The following is an 18,646-nucleotide window of genomic DNA, read 5'->3' as shown; positions in this document are numbered from 1 at the left end:
GAGGTCATTTAGTTTTAAGAAAGTTGGGGCTAAGCAGATGAGTTTGGCATCATCTGTATATTCTCTTATGACTGAGTGCTTAGAGATTGTGTGAAGTTTATTCAAAAGCATGTTGTATATGAAGGAGCTTAAGTAGTGAATCTTCTGGGACTCCAATGCAGACAGGTAGGATGGGTTAAAAGTCTTGGAGTTATTTTACTGCCTGCTGTCTGTTTTTGGCATAGCTATGGGACCATGACAGATCTTAGTTGGAGAACTTGAGGGATGAAAGCTGTGTAAGCAGATTTTGGTGAGAGATGGTCTTGAAAAATGTCTATTGTTCAAGGAAAATAGTTGCTACTAAGTGGCCAGACTTTCTTTTGTAGATTATGGTGTTAATGAAACTGAGAAAAACATCTGTGATACTATGCTTCAGATAAAAATCTTATCGGGTATTGGAGAGGAAGTTATTATTAATAAGGTATTTTAAGAATTTGCGAATGGATACATTTTCCCCAGATTTTTGATAGAAATGTTATGATAGCTATAGGTTCATAGTTGGATAATCGTGTGTAGAAGTATAATAAAATGACTTTTTCCAGATGGCTTAGATATAACTTTTCTGAGATAGGATCATTTATAAGGATAAAGGCAGTGTACATAAGGGTGTTTGCTGCTATTTCCAAATACTCAGCAAGTAAATTGTCTGCTGCTAAGGTGGTTGATTTACTGTGCAAAGATATTTTTTATAGGTGTTGTTGGGACAAGCTAGAAATCAAGGTGACCTGACTGAGCTTCAGGTTTCTGTAGGATTGCGCTCAAGATGGGGGTAACCTTGAATAAGGAAATAATAGTTTGTATAAAATGGAAACTGAAATGGGAAGCAATGCTTTTTTTTTTTTGGTGGGGCGAAAGGGGTGTGTTGGATTGGCTTGGATAAATAAGTTTATCACTGGAAGACCAGAAGTGCTCTGGATTGCTTTGACATCTGTGTTGGAGTGGTTGGTAGTAGTATTGATTGATTTAATCTTTTGTTTAGTAAGGTCTCTAAAGTAATTTTAATAGGTGCTCTGTGTTTTGTTTTTAAGCCAATTTGTTCATGGTTTCAGTCTTAGGGCCATGAGTTGTTTTGTTTCTTTAGTTAATCATGTGGCAGAGTTTGATTAAACTCTTTTTGCAGTACATGGTGATTCAGTAAATTATAAAAAAGATGCTGTTTTGAAATTAGATATTGCTTTGTCAAGGTGGAAGAGGCTTTAGGGATGACCATTGACATTATCTTGGGCTATTGTTGAGAGCATCTTCACTTCATTTTGTAGATGATTTTGTGAATAACTTTTTTTGTTATTAGTTAGTTGTCTTAATGCAAATGTGGAGGGATGGTCACTGATATTATCAGTTAAGTATCCAAAGGAGCTTATAATAAATGAGTTGAATGTAAGAATCCAGTCAAGTATGGACTTCCAATTTGTAGTTTTATTGAACCTTATAGTAGTACTAATAAGCTGGGAGAAGTTATAGAGATTTATTGTGCAGTTAGGGTGGTTATTCTGGTGAGTTGCCAGACTATGTTAAGATCACAAAGTGTTATGGTTTCAAGGTGTAAGTTATGATGATATTCAGCATAGGATATCTTCAGCTGTACTGGTTTTATCTTTTGACAGCATACAGAGTGCTGCAATCGGCATGCTTTTATAATTATTAATTCTTAGTACTGAAATGAGAAGTTCTGCTTTGTTTTAACAAGTAATTTTTCATTAATTTTAATTAGGGGTGTTTAGAGTGTTTTTGTAAATTATAGCAATACAGCTACTCTTTTATCCCTGACATTAGTCAAGTTTCAGTAGTGACAAATATGTCTAGGGTATAAAAGGTTATACAAGCATGTGCGTCTCGTGCTTTGTTTCATATAATTCCAAGATGCGTGTGCAGCAGTAGCAGAGGATAATTGTGGATTTGGGGAGGAAATGGCTAAGGTGGTGTCATAGTGTGCATACCAGTGGTCATTGTAGTCTGGCCTGAGTTGGGATGGATATCTACACTAAGTATCAGATGTGATATACTGATATGAAGGCATACATTTCTAGTCATATTTAATCATGTTAGTACATTTTCGTGCTAGAATTAGGCCTGGGCCTGGTGTATCTGTATTTGCATAGCTGGTTAAAGTGGGGTGGTACAGATCAGGAGACATGGTTATCATGTATCTGGAATTCCAGTGTTTTTACTGTCTGGGAATCTGGGAGCATTATGGTAAGTAGATACAATGTGATGGAAGGATCTGATGTGCGAGAACAGTGTTAGTAGTAATAATAATAGTAATAGGGTGTGAGAAAGAAGCATTGTAATGTGATATGCATTGTGAATGCAAACTGTGTGTCTTGTTTTGATTTATTTTCTATTACATTACTGCATAATCTTCTATAGATCTGAATGTGAATTTGTGTGTGTGTGTGTGTGTGTGTGTGTGTGTGTGTGTGTGTGTGTGTGTGTGTGTGTGTGTGTGTGTGTGTGTGTAAATGCAGGACATTTGAAGCAGTAAGTACTGTGATGTTAGCAGTTCCCACACATATATACAAACACACACACAAAATCACCTTACAAGATTCTCAACAGCTGCATTTTACTAAAATTTGCATCACTGCTCTAAATATATCTGTAGACTCAACATAAAGAATAAAAACTCAGACAGAAAAAAATGTGCTGGGTTGTTGCCTGAGCATTAATAGATTATGAAATGTTTTATGAATTTACCCATTACATTTAAGATTATTACATCCACTTTGTAGTAAACCTGTTTTAATAACAGCATACTATAATGCATGACTTCTGAATGCAATCAGCACTTTAGTCCTAGGAAATGTTCAACTGGAGGAACAAAGTGACAGGAAAAGCTGAAGAGATGTAATTGCATAAATAACTGTAAATAATGATTGCTGACTCATGTTCTTACATCACCTATGAAAATTCATATTTATATTTATATCGTAGAGCTCAAAGTATCAAAAATTATAAACAGAAATAATATATAGTTCAGTATAACTTGATGTTTTTTCACTATATTCACTTGTTTTCTGTGGCTAAGTTCAAAATTACTTCGTTTGTGCCTTTTGTAATAGCTGAGTAAAGTTTTCTAAAGGTAGCAGCTGGGGCTGTAAGCAGATTATATGCAATACAGCACCATGGTAAACATTGATAAGCCTGCCTTATAGCTTTGTGTCTTGCAGTTAAAGAAATCGGTGAGATTTTGTGTGTTTGAAATAACATCAAATGTATTAGCACCACCCCTGAATTCAATTCCCACAGCCATTCCAGAGCACTTCATTTATCACTCGGCTTCAAGTTTCTGATAGAGTTGAAAATGCAGGAGTTTGATTGAATCAAAAGCCAATGGACCTTGCAGATGGCCAAAGTGCCTATTATTAAGAATATACGCCATTTGTCTACATTAAAAGAAAACTGCTGCTAGGGATCCATTATCTTCACAAGTTATATGCTGCTTTGTCAACATTTCAACAGATATATTTTGCACAGTGACAGTAGCAGTGAAAGCAGTTACGTTTTGCAAAACCACTTCTTATCAGGTACGTTTGTGACATTTGACAATGTATGATACTGCTGAAAAATTAAAATGTGGATAGTTTATTAAAAATCTGTAAACACTGAATATTTGAGTTATCCACTTAAGTATACACAAGACTTTTTTATCTTTTACAACATGTAATGTTACGTGACACAAGCACTTCTAGATATACAGCTTAATGTTTTTAGCAAGACAAACTGGATGATCTTTGATGGTCCTTTTTCAGTGACACCAATGTCTATGAGGGCAAGCACTACATAGACTCATTTGAGTAGCCAATCAACCTGTATACAATAATAATACAATAGTTCATACTTAACATCTCCAGTTAATAAAAAAATCTCTACCATCCTTAGATATGAGCTTTGTGCTGAAAAGTTTGTTTACACTGTAACACAAGTTTTAATCAAGACTGTATAAATTGGGCTGTGTATAAGGAAACTGATTGACAGCCGGTGTGAAACCAAACAAGAGCTGCTCAGTTTTCTTAGCAGTAAATACATCAAATTTGAAAGCTCTTTCTATTAGCAAATAAAACAAGAATGGAAAGAGAGCTCAAAATACTCTTTGACCATGTTCTGCAAAAATGGATTCATAAAGCCAAAATTTACTTTATTATACTATAACATATTCCCAGAGATATAATGATTGATCTCAATAGTTCATTGCTTTTATGTATGCATTTCTGTTTGTTAACTAAGTAAACTCTCTGATCTAACAATCATTTTAGTCATGATTTAGGCAAAAACATTTTACTTAATATTGTTTTATTTTAAGAAATGATAACTGAGGTAGAACACTCATTCCTTACTATCATTTTCAGATCTTATTCAGGCGTACATAGTCAAGAAATGGGAATTACTCTGAAAAAAGGTTTCCATACATGCTAAATGTAAAAAAATACATACAAATAAAAACGATAAAAAGATATGATACAAAATGCTACAGTATAAAAATCCATACATTTATTTATGTAAGTACGAAGCTGTGTAGTTCTACTGTTGCTGGTATTTATTAGCTATTGTAGAAATGGGGAACTTTTCGCTTCATTTTAGAAATGTTAAATAAAATGGGAATAACACCCTATGTCATCCAATGGATTGCCAACTGGCTCACAGATAGGATGCATGGACACAAAATAGGGGAAGTTACCTCCACAAAGAGACCAGTAACCAGTAGAATCATCCACGGTTTTGTGCTGGGACATCTCCTATTTGACATCTACTTTTCTGAAGAAAAAAACAATACCAAAGAACACTGGCTGACTATGTCTGCAAATGACTGCAAGCTAGGAGCAGTCATAGAATCCCGAAATGACTTAGCCATCCTGCAGGAAGGTTTGTCCCAGATAAATAACTGATGGCAAAATTATGCACTAAAACTAAATGCCAAAAAAATGCATTGTTGTATCCTTTTGGGAAGTCATTTACCCCAGGGAACTACTACATTGACAGTACACCCATAGCACTTGATCCACTTGTTCTGGGTTTGGGAACTTATGTGGCATGTGACCTAATTTTTAACCAACATGTATCCATTGTCATAAGAAAGTCCTTCTATATTGCACAGCTTATAAACAAAAGGCTTGAGTCTAGATCTAGGGAGATCATTGTCCTCTTTCACTCGACCCTCATTAGGTCAATTATTGAGTATAGTGCCCCATTTGTCATGTATTTGTCCAGACACATGCAATAACTGAAGCACCCAAACATATACCTTATAAAAAGGATAGAAGGACTAAACAATGTCCTACATGGACTGATTCAAAGCCCTGTCACTGTACCTTGTATTCTACAGACTGCTAAGAGACATCCTTTGACACATTACTGATGGATTTACTGCACATCAGCAAGTCAAATGGCATCAGAAACACTTGGTCAGTAGAACCAAACCTCTTCTATAACATCAACTTAACAGTTTGGAGGGACAGGTATACCTCACAGAGGATACCACTACTCTGGAACAGACTCTCCATCCTGCTCACTCCTGTCCATATTCAAGCATAGCTTGGATCTAAGAATAGGAAAGAGAAAATTTACCCCAGGACTGCCTACTGTAGTACTAACAGACAGAGGCAGCTCCAAATTGCTTTATCCCATGCATGGCTCCCCTCAAATTATTTATTGCATGGCCCCAATTATTCTCATTAGAAGATGATCATAAGATGCATAAGGTCACTCTCTAACCAAATAGGATAGGTTAATTTGAGCACCAAAAGTGAAATAGGCTAGGCATAAAATGTCCCACAAAGGCAGCTAGCCTAGTACTCACTTATGAACCTATGAGCTGGATGGAAGGACTCTAGGACATGTATGGCGCATTGCCTGTTAGTTAGTTGTCCAGTTTAAAATGGAAATAATTTTATTTTCATAAGCTTGTAAAGAAAGAGGGTTAGGTCATATCTCTGATTGACTGGATCCAAATGACTTGCAAATAGGAGTGGGCATTAGTGTTCAGTGCTAGGGTATAAAATAATGAAGTGGTAAATCATATTAGCAGCAACTTATAAAGTAGATTTTATTTCCTCAGAGTCTATGGAATCATGCACATGATGCATTCCAGCTGAGATAGCATAATTCCTTTGTGAGTTGCTGGTTTGATTTCTACAGCCTGGAAATGTAGAATTTTCTGTGTGCACAAAAGGAATTAACTTATTTGAGATATTGGTCTTTGTGATTTTAGAAATTAAGTCTAGGTTTCTGACAGATTTCTATGTATTTGAAAATTCTGGTGGTTTCTATAGAAAGAGAGTTGTTGACTTTGGCTTTCCCAATTTGGATAGCTTATGTAAACTTTTTGTTGGGTTCTAAATAACATGCTTTTATGTATGTATGTATGTATGCATTTATTTATTTATTTACGTAAGCCAAGCTGGTAGCTGCGCAAAGCCATTACATATCGTAGTTTTGATTACTGATGGAAAGAGGTTTGATCTCTGTATTACCATGTTATCTACATTTGATATTACTGCCATGGTACCGAGGTTAAAAGGAAGTCTATTTACAGACAAAGAAAAAACAAATAGGAAGAGAACTGATCCTTGTGGCACACCTTTATCTAAAGGCATGGATTCTGAAAGGTGGGAACCAGGCTTTACTTGATTGTCCTGCTCCTTACACCTATGGACAAGCCAGGACTGTGGCATAGATTAATAAAGTAGTAATCAGACAAAGGACACAAAACGAAACCACAGGCACTGAAAACACCCTCCTAGTGTAAGGGTGTAATTCACTCAACGCTGTTACTGCTCAAAATAACGCTTTTCAAGACAAACTGCTACAATATTAATAGAATCCACAAGATGTTTATCGTTTTTAACGTTTATTCACATCCGTTTTTGTCCACAACTTCATCAGAAACGTTTCAGCCCTCCCCTACATGCCTTATATAGTAAAACCAATTAGTGTTCAAAATTAATCACACACACATTGTCAGCTTTTAAAGTGCAAACTGCTTTTTTTAAAAAAGTTTATATTTAATCTACTAAAATCTAGTAGTAAAATTTCTCAATAACTAAATAACATTAATCTATTATACATGAAACATTTAACAAACATCCTAAAATAACTTAATAATAAAAAATGTATATGAATATGTGTGTTATTAGTAAAAATATACTTCAATAAGCAAGCTAAAAAATGACTGAGGCTTTTCTAAAATAAGATAAAAGAGTTATTACATGTTCTAAGGTCTAATTGTTAAAGTTTTGCTGCCCTCAGTTTAAGTACGGGTCCCAGGGAGATGATATCATTTAAACCAGGGGGCTTTGTTGCCTCTAGTGTAATTTGCCAAAATAGCTCCCTGTATTCTACCCTAGTCTCCCACATACCACCTCTAGGATCAACATCCACCACTTCCAAAACAAAAAATTGGAACTTTGCTTTTGCACATTGGTTAGAGTGTTTAAAAAGGGCTTTACTTTCTTTTTTAGTCCTCATTTCATACATGTGTTCATATATTCTTTTTTTAAGTGGTCTCTCACTCTTACCAATATAAAATGAATTACATACTGTACATACAGCCAAGTAAATAATTCCTTTCGTATTACAATTAACGGATGAATTCATATAAAACCTCCTGTTCCTTGACTGTAAAAAATAACAGTCACCTGTTGCTATGTGTGAACAGTATTTACAGGCTCCACATTTAAATAAACCTTTTTTCTTTGAGGAGCTATTTGGAACGGGCTCCTTGTGACCCCTCTCTATTAAATTTTTAATGGTGTTACCTTTCTTGTACACAAATTTCAATTGGTCAGAGAATATACCCTCCAGGACAGATATTTTGGAGAAATTTTCCCATTCTTTATTAATAATTTTCTTAACAAATGTAGTTTGTCCATCATAAGTCAACACCATACAGTTGTTGTAAGCCACTGGTGTCTTATGCTCATCTGTCATTACTGTATAGTTACTATTATTCCCTAGAATGGGAGCAAACCTAGAATTCCTACCTTCTACAACCTCTTTGAGGAGGTCATTAAAGAGCTGGTTAGGGTACCCCTGTTCAAAAACTGGGTCCTTAACCATTCACATTCTTGCTTGAACTGGTCATTGTCAGAGGACATTCTGCTAATCCTAACCAACTGACCCTTAAGTACTCCTTTTTTCTGGAAATAAGGGTGTGAGCTAGTAAAATGTAGGTAGGAATTTGAAAAGGTTTCCTTCCTATAAACCTTTGATACAAATTTATTTTCACTTTTGGTAATGGTAATATCCAAATAGTTAAGGGTATTCATATCAAAGCTGTATGTAAAGTTAAAAAATTCCGTGGTATTGTTTAAATACATAACTAACTCAATAAAAAAACTTTCGTCCCCTTTCCATAAAAAACAAAGATCATCAAGGAATCTCCCATAAAGTAACCAGTGTTCCTTGTACATAGAATTGACCAAATAATTGTTTTCCCAGTATGCCATAATTATATAATCGTAGATGGGGGCACATGGGGCCCCCATCGCCACGCCCTTTACCTGTTTAAAGTATTCCCCTGCAAAGTAAATAAAATTATTCTTCAGTATAACTTCCATAAGGGTTAGAACTGTTTTAAATTCATTGTTGGTTAATTCATTGTAGTCGATCAACATTTCCTCGAACCATTCCATCCCTAGGTCGTGGGGAATACTTGTAAATAGGTCAACAACATCCATTGTTCCAAAGGACAATTCCCTAATACACAAAGAATGGTCTAACTTTCTTAACAAATTCCATGAATCTTTCAAAATATTATTGTTATTAGTGACTAATTTCTTGATTTTCGTGTCAACATACTTGCCTAATGGTGTAGTGATAGAGTTGTCTGCTGCTACAATAGCTCTAAGGGGTGGGTCATTTGTATCTTTGTGGGTTTTTGGAATGCTGAAGATAACTGGTACTTTTGGCTTGTCTACATACAAATATCTAAAGGTTACTTGATCTATCAAACCTTCCAACATTAAATCATTAAGAAGCAAATATATCTTTCTGTAGGCAATATTGATTTCATTTATCGATGTCCTTACATATTTATCTGTATTGTTTAGGATTTCCATCATTTTTCCTTCATATATGATCTGTTCCATGAACACGACACCCCCACCCTTATCCGGTTTCATCACACGCAAGCCCCTATCACTACATATATTGTCTAATAAACTTTTTTCATCCCATGTTAAGTTGTGTTTAACAAAACTATGGGAAAGTGAAGTTCTTAACGTGTGTTCTAAAAAATTCTCAAAATGTCTTAATTGGGGGTGTAGTGGGGGGTCATATGTACTCTTCCTTTTAAGACTGTTTGTGTAATTAGTCTTGTTGTTACCATGAAACAGAAGTTCCAAGTTCTTTTTCCTAAGGAACATCTTTATATCTATCAACAGACTAAACATATTTGTTTTCTTAGTTGGAATGAAACCAAAACCTTTTGAAAGTACATTAAAAGTAGTTTCAGTCACTGGGTAACTAGAATAATTATAGATGGTGAAATCCTTATAGTTCCACTTAAATCCAGAATTAACAACCTTGTCCACTAGTTCCACTTGGTTGAATTCCTCATTTGGGGTCTCCCCTGGTTTCCCTGGTAGTTTTTTGAAAAAGGGACATTGTTGTTCTTAGACCTAAGCCTCTCTGACCTCCTCAGTGGCGGGAACTCACTATCATAGTTCTCATTGTCATAAAACACATCGCCATTGGTATTTGTTTTGGTTTGAAAACCCCCAAAATTTCTACCAACTCCTTTAGGTTTGGGGTAGTGCGTCTTAGTCCTATATTCATTTAAGTCTCTTAATATATTGTTACATTTCCTATTCTGTACCTCAATACATTTAGTCTCAATGTTGTTCAGTAATTTAAAATACTTGGCTTTTTCCTCTTCAATTGTAAAAACTAAATCATTTACAATACCTGTATTAAGTTGTTGTATTTTACTTTGTAACTTCTCCATCTCCTTATCATTATTTTTAATAATAGCATTCATAATGTCCTTACCACATTTCTCAAATGCCATTAATAAATCATTATGAAAATCACTGCCTTCTGTAACATTATTAGGGTATTTGAATATTCTAAGACCCTTAGGAATAATGTTCAGTGTTAGACAGTGCCTTAGATACGAGTTGTCCATTTCCAACATCTTGTATTTATAAAGAAAAAAGTCAAAATCCTCTAACATTGTTTTGTATGTCCCATGGTTAACAGTTCTTATTGCCTTTCTGTGAAAGTCAAATCAAATAAAAAAAGCAGTTTGCACTTTAAAAGCTGACAATGTGTGTGTGATTAATTTTGAACACTAATTGGTTTTACTATATAAGGCATGTAGGGGAGGGCTGAAACATTTCTGATGAAGTTGTGGACGAAAACGAATGTGAATAAACGTTAAAAACGATAAACATCTTGTGGATTCTATTAATATTGTAGCAGTTTGTCTTGAAAAGCATTATTTTGAGCAGTAACAGCGTTGAGTGAATTACACCCTTATACTAGGAGGGTGTTTTCAGTGCCTGTGGTTTCGTTTTGTGTCCTTTGTCTGATTACTAGTTTGCTTTTGGACACTTCCTTGTTCGTGTTTCTGGTTTTACTTTAGGATGGAACCTACGGGCACTATTGTTCCTGATAACTCTCAACGTAGCTCCGACACAGGGGAACTACGTAAACTGGTGGGCCAGCTAACACAGCTGGTTGGTCTGCTGGCTCCGTTGAGTCAATCAATGACTACGTTATTGGCGTCTTTTACTCCCCCGGATAACCAGGAAGCTGAGAAGCACAACGCAAAGGGTTTTACTGCCTACGGAGCTCCGAAAAGAACCAGGGAAGCTAACAGTGCAACAAATACCAGTCTGGATGGATTACCGAGGATTTTTAGTCCGAACGGACCAGAAAATGTAATGATGGATGATCGCGGGAGCCCTATTTCGCCATCAAATGCTCACCCAGCTGCTAGAAACAATTTAAATACAGGTACTACAAAAAAGTTGTTCACTGACGTGTTTAACGCAAAATTTGACTTTCACAGAAAGGCAATAAGAACTGTTAACCATGGGACATACAAAACAATGTTAGAGGATTTTGACTTTTTTCTTTATAAATACAAGATGTTGGAAATGGACAACTCGTATCTTAGGCACTGCCTAACACTGAACATTATTCCTAAGGGTCTTAGAATATTCAAATACCCTAATAATGTTACAGAAGGCAGTGATTTTCATAATGATTTATTAATGGCATTTGAGAAATGTGGTAAGGACATTATGAATGCTATTATTAAAAATAATGATAAGGAGATGGAGAAGTTACAAAGTAAAATAGAACAACTTAATACAGGTATTATAAATGATTTAGTTTTTACAATTGAAGAGGAAAAAGCCAAGTATTTTAAATTACTGAACAACATTGAGACTAAATGTATTGAGGTACAGAATAGGAAATGTAACAAGATAGAAAGAGACTTAAATGAATATAGGACTAAGACACACTACCCCAAACCTAAAGGAGTTGGTAGAAATTTTGGGGGTTTTCAAACCGAAACAAATACCAATGGAGATGTGTTTTATGACAATGAGAACTATGATAGTGAGTTCCCGCCACTGAGGAGTTCAGAGAGGCTTAGGTCTAAGAACAACAATGTCCCTTTTTCAAAAAACTACCAGGGAAACCAGGGGAGACCCCAAATGAGGAATTCAACCAAGTGGAACTAGTGGACAAGGTTGTTAATTCTGGATTTAAGTGGAACTATAAGGATTTCACCATCTATAATTATTCTAGTTACCCAGTGACTGAAACTACTTTTAATGTACTTTCAAAAGGTTTTGGTTTCATTCCAACTAAGAAAACAAATATGTTTAGTCTGTTGATAGATATAAAGATGTTCCTTAGGAAAAAGAACTTGGAACTTCTGTTTCATGGTAACAACAAGACTAATTACACAAACAGTCTTAAAAGGAAGAGTACATATGACCCCCCCCACTACACCCCCAATTAAGAAAGTTTGAGAAATTTTTAGAACACACGTTAAGAACTTCACTTTCCCATAGTTTTGTTAAACACAACTTAACATGGGATGTAAAAAGTTTATTAGACAATATATGTAGTGATAGGGGCTTGCGTGTGATGAAACCGGATAAGGGTGGGGGTGTCATGTTCATGGAACAGATCATATATGAAGGAAAAATGATGGAAATCCTAAACAATACAGATAAATATGTAAGGACATTGATAAATGAAATCAATATTGCCTACAGAAAGATATATTTGCTTCTTAATGATTTAATGTTGGAAGGTTTGATAGATCAAGTAACCTTTAGATATTTGTATGTAGACAAGCCAAAAGTACCAGTTATCTTCGGCATTCCAAAAACCCACAAAGATATAAATGACCCACCCCTTAGAGCTATTGTAGCAGCAGACAACTCCATCACTACACCATTAGGCAAGTATGTTGACACAAAAATCAAGAAATTAGTCACTAATAACAATAATATTTTGAAAGATTCATGGGATTTGTTAAGAAAGTTATACCATTCTTTGTGTATTAGGGAATTGTCCTTTGGAACAATGGATGTTGTTGACCTATTTACAAGTATTCCCCACGACCTAGGGATGGAATGGTTCGAGGAAATATTGATCGACTACAATGAATTAGCCAACAATGAATTTAAAACAGTTCTAACCCTTATGGAAGTTATACTGAAGAATAATGTTATTTACTTTGCAGGGGAATACTTTAAACAGGTAAAGGGCATGGCGATGGGGGCCCCATGTGCCCCCACCTACGCAAATATAATTATGGCATACTGGGAAAACAATTATTTGTTCAATTCTATGCACAAGGAACACTGGTTACTTTATGGGAGATTCCTTGATGATCTTTGTTTTTTATGGAAAGGGGACGAAAGTTCTTTTATTGAGTTAGTTATGTATTTAAACAATACCACGGAATTTTTTAACTTTACATACAGCTTTGATATGAATACCCTTAACTATTTGGATATTACCATTACCAAAAGTGAAAATAAATTTGTATCAAAGGTTTATAGGAAGGAAACCTTTTCAAATTCCTACCTACATTTTACTAGCTCACACCCTTATTTCCAGAAAAAAGGAGTACTTAAGGGTCAGTTGGTTAGGATTAGCAGAATGTCCTCTGACAATGACCAGTTCAAGCAAGAATGTGAATGGTTAAGGACCCAGTTTTTGAACAGGGGGTACCCTAACCAGCTTTTTAATGGCCTCCTCAAAGAGATTGTAGAAGGTAGGAATTCTAGGTTTGCTCCCATTCTAGGGAATAATAGTAACTATACAGTAATGACAGATGAGCATAAGACACCAGTGGCTTACAACAACTGTATGATGTTGACTTATGATGGACAAACTACATTTGTTAAGAAAATTATTAATAAAGAATGGGAAAATTTCTCCAAAATATCTGACCTGGAGGGTATATTCTCTGACCAATTGAAATTTGTGTACAAGAAAGGTAACACCATTAAAAATTTAATAGAGAGGGGTCACAAGGAGCCCGTTCCAAATAGCTCCTCAAAGAAAAAAGGTTTATTTAAATGTGGAGCCTGTAAATACTGTTCATACATAGCAACAGGTGACAGTTATTTTTTACAGTCAAGGAACAGGAGGTTTTATATGAATTCATTCGTTAATTGTAATACGAAAGGAATTATTTATTTGGCTGTATGTACAGTATGTAATTCATTTTATATTGGTAAGAGTAAGAGACCTCTTAAAAAAAGAATATATGAACACCTGTATGAAATGAGGACTAAAAAAGAAAGTAATGCCCTTTTTAAACACTCTAACCAATGTGCAAAAGCAAAGTTCCAATTTTTTGTTTTGGAAGTGGTGGATGTTGATCCTAGAGGTGGTATGTGGGAGACTAGGGTAGAATACAGGGAGCTATTTTGGCAAATTACACTAGAGGCAACAAAGCCCCCTGGTTTAAATGATATCATCTCCCTGGGACCCGTACTTAAACTGAGGGCAGCAAAACTTTAACAATTAGACCTTAGAACATGTAATAACTCTTTTATCTTATTTTAGAAAAGCCTCAGTCATTTTTAGCTTGCTTATTGAAGTATATTTTTACTAATAACACATATATTCATATACACTTTTTATTATTAAGTTATTTTAGGATGTTTGTTAAATGTTTCATGTATAATAGATTAATGTTATTTAGTTATTGAGAAATTTTACTACTAGATTTTAGTAGATTAAATATAAACTTTTTTAAAAAAAGCAGTTTGCACTTTAAAAGCTGACAATGTGTGTGTGATTAATTTTGAACACTAATTGGTTTTACTATATAAGGCATGTAGGGGAGGGCTGAAACGTTTCCGATGAAGTTGTGGATGAAAACGGATGTGAATAAACGTTAAAAACGATAAACATCTTGTGGATTCTATTAATATTGTAGCAGTTTGTCTTGAAAAGCATTATTTTGAGCAGTAACAGTGTTGAATGAATTACACCCTTACACTAGGAGGGTGTTTTCAGTGCCTGTGGTTTCGTTTTGTGTCCTTTGTCTGATTACTAGTTTGCTTTTGGACACTTCCTTGTTCGTGTTTATAGATTTAATAAAGGCCTGAATATGGCCCATGTGATCCAGTTTCAGTTAGCAGCTTGAGTATCTGTGGTTTTATCCTATACTGCTACTCAATGCCCTGTTCATCACTGGGGGAGCAGTTGTTGGGTCATTTCCCATTCATGATCCCTGATGGAGGCCAGGGACAAGGGGGTGACACTTGTTGAACTGCATGAATTACAAGAGAGGTAGGCTAATATACCAATACATCTCCATTGTATGCTCACCCCTTGAGCATGCCACTAAATTCAAAGGAGTGGAGGGAAGCAAGGGTAAATCATAACAGAAAACAAACCCTCCATGGCAGCATAAGGTGCATGGTACAGGGATAGCGTAAGTTACTCAACAACCTCAACAATATTGGACTGACTCCAGGAAAGCTCAACATGGGAAGATAGATCTGAGGCACCAGGATGCACTTTTGGAAGTTGCATGAGAGGAAAAAAATAGCACTATGGACCAAAGGGAGTTAGGTAGCAGATTGTATATGAAGAAATCAGACCTCTAGTTAAGGGTTGTAAAGGTCGGCATGGTTATATTACTTCTATTAACAGTAATAAAGATATCACCAGGTAAACATCAAATGGCTGTTGTAGTGTTTCTGCCTGCCAGAACCCATTTTGTTTTTGTGACAGAGAGGTAGGTGTGTGGAAACCATTTTTTAAGGATTTTACCAAAGGAATATAGAACTGAGATGGGCTTAAAATCAGCAGTGGATGATTTTATGATTATTTTTTTTTGCGTTTTGCTTTTATTGCTTCAGATTTCCATATAGAAGAAATTATGCAGAGTTGCAGGGACTGTCTGTATACATAATGAAGAGGATTGGTAAGGCGATCCTTACTAAACTAGATGAAACAATGGTGTAGGAGACTGACTCACTGGGTGGGATAATGGATGTTCTCTAAGACTTCTACTGCTTTTTCTTTGATGTACTTAAAGCACAAAGTGGAATTAAGATTTTGGGGTGGAATGTTTAATTAGGAGGGGGATGGGCTGCAGTTTTTGCTGCATAAAGCTTGTTAGAAATATTTCGCAAAATGGACACATTTACAGAAATATTTACAGAGTTTCAAGATATATGTTTACACAATCAAAAAGTGAGTAACAGTAGACATAAAAATTAATTTGCGGATAAAACAGAATTACTTCCTCCATGTGAAGAGAAGAGCAGTGAAGGCAGTGAATATAAGCTGTAAAGGGAAAACTGTAAGGTGGCTGGTGAAAACTGCCATCCTGAGAAGAGCTGGATAGATGATTTTGAAATAGACAAGATCAGAAAGGTTTTTGATATTTGATGGAAGTGTTTCCATGCAACAGAGAAATTTTTTAGCAGTCAGATTATACAAAGGAAACTGTTTAGTGGTACAGAAATAATTCTATAGGTCCTGAGGACATTGTGCTGATAAACTGACAGTTGCTTAAGTGAGTGTTGAAACACTCAAACCAACTCAATGAAATGACTTTCTGCAAATCTCAATGCAAAGCTTTTTTTTTTTTTTTTACCTCCTGCAATCCTTGTGTGGAGGAGGACTCTTGAACTTATATAGAGTTACTTGGAGGTTGCACAACAGTGGAGAAAACAGAAAATTACACTTTCACTGGCAGTTGTTTCAGTGTGTTGACTTTGGACTGTCATCATGCTCTTAAAGAGTGCTTGACATATTTATACAATCCCTGCCTTTATTTCATATATATATATATGTGTGTGTGTGTGTGTGTGTGTGTGTGTGTGTGTGTGTGTGTGTGTGTGTGTGTGTGTGTGTGTGTATACATATATATATATATATATATATATATATATATATATATATATATATATATAAGGATTATAGTGGTGAGTTTTTATGGCAATTTAGTAAAGTGGACAGGCAGAAATAAAAAAAGAGTAGCTTGTAGTATATTATGGCACAGAGGAAGGTGGATTTCAGGGTAATAGGGATGAAGTTGGTGGAATTTATAAGGGAGAAATGATACATTCTGGAGACAGAAAAGAAAGACAAGTGAAGAGTGAATTTAACCTTGGGACTGGGGCGTTTTTAGCAAACAATGTTATTGTTTCTTTGGTGAGAAGGCTAAACTACTCTGTGCATGCATTGTAATTGCTTGACAATATTTGAAATTGGATTATCTAAGTGGCAGTGAAAGATTCAGGTAGAGGCTAGGAGAATGCAGAGGTATTTATAAAAGATGACTTTGGTGTAGGATAGCCAAGTGGGTTAATGAGGCTGAGCGAGATAGATAAAATGGGAAATCCGAAAGATGAGTAATTTTGTTTTAGCAGCGGTGATAGTCTCTGATGGGAAAATGAAATACATTTTATTAAAACCATCTTGCTAAAAATTGCTAGTTTGTAAGTTGTATGAGGTGAAAAACATTTCTAAAAGTGGCAGATCATCTGCAATGAGTACCATTTTGAGCTGACAACAGAAAGCAGGAAGGATGTTAATGAAAAGGGAAACAAGAACATGGCTAATAATTCAGAGATGTACAATACCAGACTGCAACAACGATATGTTGAAGGAGAAATTACAAAATGTACACATATGTGTCTTCTGGAAAGGCAGCTTTGAACCAATGATAAAGAAGCTAATTATGTTAGGATGAAGGGGAGTAGTATATAATCAACTAGGTCATATATTTTCTATCACTAAATATATATTTAGTAAGAAAACCAACTCTTTGAATATAAACTCATTTGCATTTGCCACTTACAATGCTGTAGAGACATTAAACTATGAAAATAAGCCATGATTAAATATGATAAAGGATAATTACAGTATCTAAAATGACAGGACTTACAAAGCAGAGTCAGAATGTGGAGACTGAATGAATCCAAACTTCTGTATGTAAAGTCTGACATTTCCATATCTCAGAATATTCCTTTTCTCCAAGGTATGGTGATCTTGGAGCTAGTATATATATATATATATATATATATATATATATATATATATATATATATATATATATATATATATATGTGTATATATCTATATATATATATATATATATATATATATATATATATATATGTATATGTATAAGTTCGAATGATGTAGGTGGCTAGACCAGTAAAAAACAAGTTTAAAGGAGAAGAACAATGTTACATTATTTGCATTGCCCTGTATTTTCTGTGGGTTTTTTATTTTCTTTTTTTGGCTGTTGTTTTGTGACTTGTTATTGCAAGCTTGTAAATTCATAAAGGAGCCATGTTAAAGACAAGTTTATAAAAAAGATTTTAAAGCATTTTAGTTAAGAGTATAGATTTGCAATGGGTCATTAGTAGTTGGGAAGAGCGGGATTGAAGGACTTTCTGTTCTTTTTCAATTTATGAGATATAATGTACAATAAAAGGCTTAGATTAAAAGAAATCGATGGGCTATGATGGTGGAGATTTGTTGAAATGAGGTTGCAAGAGAGAAATTAGGTAAATATATAACAATGAGGTAAACAATATCTCACTGATTTCTTGGTAAACAAAGAGCCAAGAGAGTAACAGAAAATAGACATAAATAGCCTTAGTATATGGAACAGAGAGATGGAGCCCTGACTGCAACCCAGGCTACTAGGGTTCAGTTAGCAGCTCTAGCAGTGGAGGAGCTTTGCCCCACTGCACCACCTTAGTAATGCAAACTAATGATAACACTGCACCTGGCCCTAACCCTAATCCTACACCTTACGTTAAAATAACCATTCCTGTAACAGTACCACCAAATAATACAAACAGACAGGCTCATTCACACATGCATGCACCAACACATTCATACACAATTAAATCTATCACTTCATACAACCCCTACCATAACAAAAACACACACACACACACACACACACACACACACACACACACACACACACACACACACAAAACCCACTTACCTGTTGTGATTCAGCAAACAACCAAAAAGAGGATGTCTGACACACAGACTTTTTGAAGAAATGACCCTGCAGTTTATTCAATCATACAAATGAATGTGCAACAGAATGACTTGAACACACATACACACACGCACACAC

Source organism: Protopterus annectens, chromosome 1.part0, assembly GCF_019279795.1.
Source record: "Protopterus annectens isolate FY-2018-M chromosome 1.part0, PAN1.0, whole genome shotgun sequence".
In the NCBI taxonomy this organism is placed as follows: Eukaryota; Metazoa; Chordata; order Ceratodontiformes; family Protopteridae; genus Protopterus; species Protopterus annectens.
This window is presented reverse-complemented; position numbering follows the sequence as displayed.